This window comes from Mus caroli, chromosome X (genome assembly GCF_900094665.2).
Source record: "Mus caroli chromosome X, CAROLI_EIJ_v1.1, whole genome shotgun sequence".
Classification (NCBI taxonomy): Eukaryota; Metazoa; Chordata; class Mammalia; order Rodentia; family Muridae; genus Mus; species Mus caroli.
This window is the reverse complement of record NC_034589.1, coordinates 104,209,834-104,217,303: the sequence shown is the minus strand read 5'-3', so window position 1 is coordinate 104,217,303 and position 7,470 is coordinate 104,209,834. Positions and strand designations below refer to the sequence as shown.

The 7,470-nt window shown below is 36.2% G+C and overlaps 1 non-coding gene across 1 annotated transcript; it reads left to right on the top strand.

The window, feature by feature from the left end:
* Positions 1-6,153: 6,153 nt before the first annotated feature.
* On the top strand, positions 6,154-6,345 carry LOC115030226. The gene has a single exon (XR_003835829.1). It is a non-coding gene; the product is annotated as a U2 spliceosomal RNA (small nuclear RNA).
* The last annotated feature ends 1,125 nt before the right edge of the window (positions 6,346-7,470 follow it).

Below are 7,470 nucleotides of genomic sequence, written 5' to 3'. Positions count from 1 at the left end.
TAATCTGGTATTTTCTAGAACATAAGATTCAGCTCTACTCTCTGGTGTCCCTTTAATACTTGAACCATATATTGTGTGTTTTTCCTTTCTCGACTTGCTCCATCTCATTAAAACACTCTTCATAAGAGTGAACTTTTGTAACTACACAACAAAATTTATATGAAGCTGTTTTGAGACTTCCTTTTTCAAAAAAAATAATCTAAAATGTTTTCACCTTAGACTCAGACACATTCTTCACCAAAATACCACAAAAACAACCTGTAGGCCACATACTGGAATTCTTCTCCACTGAACCTCTTGGTCCAAGTCTGCATATTTCACAGCAACAAAGTCATCCATATTACTACTAGAATAGCCCATTAAGTCCCACTTAAAGCATTCCAATGTTTTCCAAATCCAAAGTCCCCAAATCTCCTTTCTTCTCCAACAAGGCCACACCCCCAAATAGCACCATTCCCTGGGCCAAGCATATTTAAATTACCACATAGGGTAACCCCATTTAATTTCCTTTTATGTGTATATTTGTATGCATTTTAGGAAATTTCTAAAGAAGTAGGTTTCCAAATAGCCTTTTATAGCTTTTTCTAGAGGGTTTTGTTTTTTTTTAAATGTTAGTTCTTCCTTTCCATACTCCTCATCTATCTTACCCTCCTACCACAACCCTACTTAATCTTCCCTGTTGCCCTTTCCCACTTCATACTATGCATATTCTATCTTTATTCTTTTGAATTGCCCCTTATTGGCAAATTTCCAGCTTCTTGACTTCTATGGGTACTTTTATTTTATATATAACTAAAGATTCAAGGCTACAATGTACATATGAAAGAGAACAGGTGACATTTGTCTTTCAAAGTTTTGGTTACCTCACATATAATGATTAGTTTCAAGTTCATTCATTTACCTGACAGCTTTATAATTTCAATTTTCTTGTAGTTAAATAATATGTATATGTACCACAATTTCATTACCCATTTATCAGTTCATAAGCAACATCTATGTTATTTTGATTTCCTGGCTATTATACAGAAATGAACATGGTAAGCAAGGATCTATGTATTAGGATATAGAATCTCTGTAGTAGGAAATAGGATATAGTAGGATACAGATAGGAGTATGCCCATGAATAATTTTGCTGGATTATATTATAGATCTGTTTATAGATTTCTGAGGAACCTCCACACTGCTGCCCATAAGGGCTGTATCAATTTGTACTTCCACTAAAAATGACTGAGTGTTCCCTTTCCCCCTTACTCATTCCAGTATTTATTACCTATTTTTATTTTCACCTTAGCTATTTTGACTAAAATAAGATGAGATCTCAAAGTAGTTTTAATATGCATTTCCATGATAGCAAAGAATGTTAACATTATTTTTTTTCTCTGTTTGAGAACCAGGTTTTAATTGAGCTACTAGTTTTCTTTGTATTTAGATTTTTGAGTTCTTTGCATACCCAATATATGAATCACCTGTCACATACATATATGAATGAATATACATAATATATATATACATATATATTACATATATATACATATATATGTATATATATTTTTGAGTTCTTTGCATACCCAACATATGAATCACCTGTCACATACACATATGAATGAATATACATAATATATATATATATATACATATATATGTATATATATACATACATATATATAAATAATATACATTATATATATATATTTTTTCATTCTATACATTCCCTTGTCACTTGAATACTGATGTTCTTTCCTATACAGAAGCTTTTTAGTTTCATGGCATCCCCTATGTCAATTGATGGCTTTAATGACTGTACTACTGATGTCCTATTTAGAAAATCACTTTCGGTGTCTACAGGCTGAAATGTGTTACCTACTTTCCTTTAACTGAACCAGGCTATCAGGTATTATAGTGATGTCTTCAGTTCATTTGGAGTTGAGTTTTCTACAGGATGAGACATAAGGATTTAGCTTCCCTTTTCTACATGTAGCTTTAATAAGTTTGAGCTGCAGCATTTTTTGAAGATTCACTGTTTTCTTCCATGTCTATTTTGGGCATTTTTCTGAAATAAAAAGATATTTATAGGAGTGTAGGTTTTTATTTGGGTCTTCAACTAATGGAATTGATTTCATTAATCAGTGTGTCTGTTTTTATGCCAGTATTATGATATTTGTATTACTATAACTCTAAAGTATAACTTGAGATAATTAATGATGCTTCAAGCAGGGTTCTGGTTGTAAGCTTTAGCCTTTAAGAGCTACACAATCAATCAAGCCCTGCCATTCAATGTTTTTATTACTAAGCATTGTCATGGATATCTTAGATATTTTTGTATTTCCATATAAATTTTAAAATTATTCTTTAAATTTCTTGAAAGAATTGCACTGTAAGTTTTGGGGAGAATTTATATATTGCTTTTGGTATTATGGCCATTTCACCAATGATATACCTACCATTGTTATTATGGCCATTTCACCAATGATATACCTACCATTTCATGAACATGTGAAATATTTCTACCTTTTGGTATCTTCTTCATCTCCTTTCTTCAATATTCTTTTGTTTTTTGCTATTGGTGGTGTTAGGTTTTTGTTTGTTTGTTTGTTTGCTTGCTTGAAGTAGTGTCTCTCTAAGTAGATGTGACTGTACTGAAATTCATTATGTAGACTAGGCTGGTCTTGAACTCACAAGAGGTCAACATGCCTCATTCTCCATCTCTCAAGTACTTGGATTAAAGGCATGCATCAATATACCAGACTTTCTTCAGTAATTGAAAGTTTTTATTTTACAAATAAATATTTCACTTTCTTGCTTAGATCTGTTCCAAGAACTTTTTAAAAGCTATTGCAAATGGAATTATGTAAAGGTGCGTGTTGCTTTTATTTCCTCAGATGAAGTGATGAGATGAATGAATGAATGAATGAATGAGTGAATATATGGCTAGACTGAGCCCAGAGTGTTTCCTTCTAAGAATCTGAGGCCTAGGCCTGGAAGCTTCTAGCTTCCACACAATCTAATTTTCAGCAAACCCTAACCTTAACCTTAAAGGCTTCAGCTTCCAGCCTCTGTATGCTAATTTAGACCTAGAATGTTTCAGCTTCTTGGGCTTACAGATAAACAAACAATTTCTTGCTCTTTCTGAACTCTGGCTGAGTGGTTCAACTCAGGTATTCTGGCCCAAACTCCTCTCCAAGCTAATGGATTCAAATTGGCTTCTCTCAGCTTCTCTTCTTTTTTTAATTTTTTTATTGGATATTTTCTTCATTTACATTTCAAATGTTATCCCATTTCCTTGTTTCCCCCCTCCCAGAAACCCCCTATCCCATCCTCCCCCCCCCTGCTTTTATGAGGGTGGTCCTCCACCTACCCACCCATTCCCGCCTCCCCCACTCCTTGATTCCCCTACACTGGGGCATCTATCAAGCCTTCCTAAGACCAAGGACCAATCTTCTTATTGATGACTGACAAGCTCATCCTCTGGTAAATATGCAGCTGGAGGCATGTCTACCCCTTGGTTGGTGGCTTAGTCCCTGGGAGCTGGGGGGTGGTGGTGGTGGTTCTGGTTGGTTGATATTGTTGTTCTTCCTGTGGGGTTACAAAACCCTTCTGCTCCTTCAGTCCTTTCTCTAACTCCTCCATTGGGGAGCCCATGCTCAGTCCAATTGTTGGCTGCGAGTGTCCACCTCTGTATTTGTAAGGCTATGGCAGGGCATCACAAGAGACAGCTATATCAGGCTCCTTACAGCAAGCATTTCTTAGCATCCAGAATAGTGTCATGGTTTGATGACTGTATAGTTTTTCTTGGAAACACTACCTCTGAACTCCATGTACTGAACTGCTCTCCTCTGAACTGAACTGAGTGCAACTGCACTCACTTAACTGCAGTGATGTGAACTACACAGAACTAAACTGAATTCAGTTCCCCCTCTCTCTCCCATTGCTCTCTAAGGAGCCCACTTTCCTGTCTGTGCTCATGGGAGTGTGGTGTATTGTATCTCTGACTCATTCTGTCGAATCTTTCTCTGATTTGGCACTTTTTTTTGCCACTAATTAGATGTCACTGTTTGGAATAAAAGGTGTATACTAAAGGTGTGTCTTTATTCCAACCAGAGGGATCAAGGTGCATACTAAGGGCATGTCTGCATTCCAGTGGGATTATATCTTTGGATGTGATCTCATGCCAGAGCAGCCATGTTGTTGGATCGAAATTCCTCCACAGGATTGTTTGATTGATTTTTTTGTTACATTTGTAAATGGTATAAAGGAAATTTTATAGATGGGTGATTTTTAATTACTATTTCTATCTCCTTGGCTCTTGTGGGTCTTTAAATTATTTATTTCATTTTGATTAAATTTGATAGTAGATATCTCAATATTTATCCATCTTTTGGATTTTTCCAGTTCAATGGAATATAAAAATTTTAACTGTCCTTATGATTCTCTGAATCCTGCTTTACAAGATTAATTAATCTGGGGTTGAGGAATCAGCTAGTGAGAAATCCCTAGTGTCTGTTATAAAATCTCCCATCTCATCTCTAATGTTATTAATTTAGGTCCTCTTTCTCCTCCTTTCTGCTCATTTGGCTAAAGCTTTGTTGTTTAATTTCTATTTTCATTTGATTATCTCATCCCTTCTACTGTTTGGAGGTATTGTTTATTCTTGTTTTTCAAAGGCATTCAGGTATACCACTAAGTCATTAAATTGTTAATTTGAGAGCTCTCTAGTATTTTTATGTTGACAATTAGCACTGTAATCATTCCTCTTATGGCTGCTTTCATTGTGTTACATAGGTTTTGTTACATTGTATTGTTCTTTTCATTCAATAATAGAAATTCTTAATTTTCTGTCCTCATTTCTTTTTTAACCCAATTGTTATTCAATGAGATATTGTTTAGTCTCCCTACATTTGTGTGTTTTTCAGCGCTTCTATTCATATTAATATTCAGATTTGTTCCATTTTGGCCCAATAAAAGTCAGGATGTCTTTTCAGTTTTCCTATGTTGCTTGACCTAATGTAAAATTTTTTGACAAAAATCTCTTACTTTATGACATAATATGGTCAATTTTAGAGAAAGATCCTTTGATTGATGTGTGTTATTTTAAAAATATATTTACTTTTTATTGGCACTGAAGACAAACACATTTGTTAGTGATTTTTAAACTATTTACTACTGTTCTTTGGTAAAGTAACATACTGATAACATACTGCTATAATGCTTTACTACATATCAGTTCCTCAACCTACATCAGAGAAGCTTTTTTCTTGAGATATATGGAAATTAACAGAGACCTCAAAGTGAATATTATATAGAAAAAAGCTTTGGGAGCCCTCAGTCTTAGATGGAATGTCTTCATCAAACCCTCTCCTTCAAGGTTCATGGTTGGGACAATGTCACTTAGGTCCATTTGATTTATGATGTCATTAAATTCCAATATTTCTCTGTTAAATTTTTATAGGTAATATGTCTGTTGGTGAGAGTATAGCAATGAAGTTACTAATTCAAGAGTTTTGCTAATGTGCAGTTTTATATCTAATTCTAATGTACTTATGAAATAATGCAATTTAATTATTAATGCAATGTTTTGTGTGTTATATTCTTTGGTGTATTGTATTTCATAATCCACTGTTGAGGGATTTTCCTTTAATATGAATAAAGTTGTCTTCCTTATCTCTTTTTTGTAGTTTTGGTTTGAACAATATTTTCTTAAATAGTAGACTATCTCAATCTGCTCTCTTAGTTCTATCTGCTCAGATACATCTGTATTTCAATCTCTGCTGCTTAGATTTTGGCAAGCTGGGTCATCTATGAAGAGGAAATCATTGATTAAGGGAAATTAAGAGAAGGTCTTTATCAGAGTGCCCTGTAGGCAAGTCTGTGGGAATATCTTTTTGTTAACTGATGTGGAAAGGCCCAGACTACTCTGAGTGGTGCTACCACTGGACATGTGGTCCTCTGTTGTATAAGAAAACAAACTGAGCAAGCATAGGAGGCAAACCAGTAAGCAGCATTTCCCGTGGTATCTGCTTCAGTTTCTAAATCCAGGTTCCTACCTTGTGCTACTGCTCTGACTTCTCTTCCTCCTGGTCTTTAAGCTATATGATGGGGAAAAAATAAAAACTCTTTATGCTCCAAGTTTGTTTAGTCAGTGTTTTATAACAGCATCTCACTTCTCAGCCTTTTTGGCTAAGATCAAGCGTAGTATCTGTTGTTATCAGTTTAATATATGATACGTCCTCTACCCAAGGACAATATATTAAATGAATTTTTGGAAGTAGAAGTTGGAATAGGAGCTTGCTCCATCTACTCCATGCATCGACCTGGTATTGCAGTACCTCCAGGAATGGTGCACCCCCTCCGAGGAATAAAAAAGGAAAAAAAAAGGAGAAAAAATAGAACAGGAATCTGTACCAGTTTTATGGGATATTTCTGTGGGAGACCTCAATATGTTAGGTTTGTGAGAATTATAGAGGTGTTTGGAACACTGGTTTAGATAAGTCATTGAGTATTTAAAGGTTAAAGGGCTGTTCTGTGGAAGCATGGATGATAAATGTATATAGGGAAATGTAGGTGATGAAGGCTTGGCTTCAGAAGTTTCTAAAGGAAAAAAAGACTATCAAGGCTGTTTGTTTGACTTATTTGAATTAAGAATCTATAGTTTAACTCACAGACAATATGAAGTTTGAGAAGAAGGAAAACCAAAGTGTGAATTCTTCAATTCTACTTAGAATGGAGAACAAAATAATCATGGGAGGTAGAGGGAGGGAGGAACCAGTAAGGGAGAGGGAGGGGAAGGAAAAAGGGGGGCAGGATCAGGTGTGGGAGGAGATTGGCGAGAAGTACAGAGGGTCAGGAAATAGAACAGATGTGTGTAGCAGTGAGGGGTGGCCAACAGGGCACTAGAAAGTTCAAGAAATCAAGAGGCTCTCAGGACTCAACTGGGATGACATTGGCTGAAATACCCAACAAAGGGGAGTGAGAACCAATTGAGACCATATTCAGTGGATAAGCATGGCCCCCGGTTGAAGAATGGGGCCTCCCAACCATCTCAAAAAATAATAACTAGAATTACTCCTGTCTAAAGGAAATGCATGTACGAAGATTGGAGACTGAAGGAAAAGACATCCAGAGACTGCCACACCTAGGGATCCTTCCCATATGCTTCTCAGACACTATTGCAGATGCCAAGAAGCACTTGGTGTCAGGAGCTTGGCATAGCTCTCTCCTGAGAGGTTCTCCCAGATTCTGATCAACACAGATGATTATGCTTGCAGCCAACCATTGGACTGAGCACAGGGAAACCAATGGAGGAGTTGGGGGAAGAGCTGAAGAAGCTTAGGGGGGTTTGTAATCCCATAAGAAGAGCAACAATATTAATCAACCAGACCCCTCCCCCCAGAGCTCTCAGGGACTAAACCACCAACCAAAGAATACATGTGGAGGGACCCATGGCTCCAGTTGCTTATGTAGCAGAGGATGGCC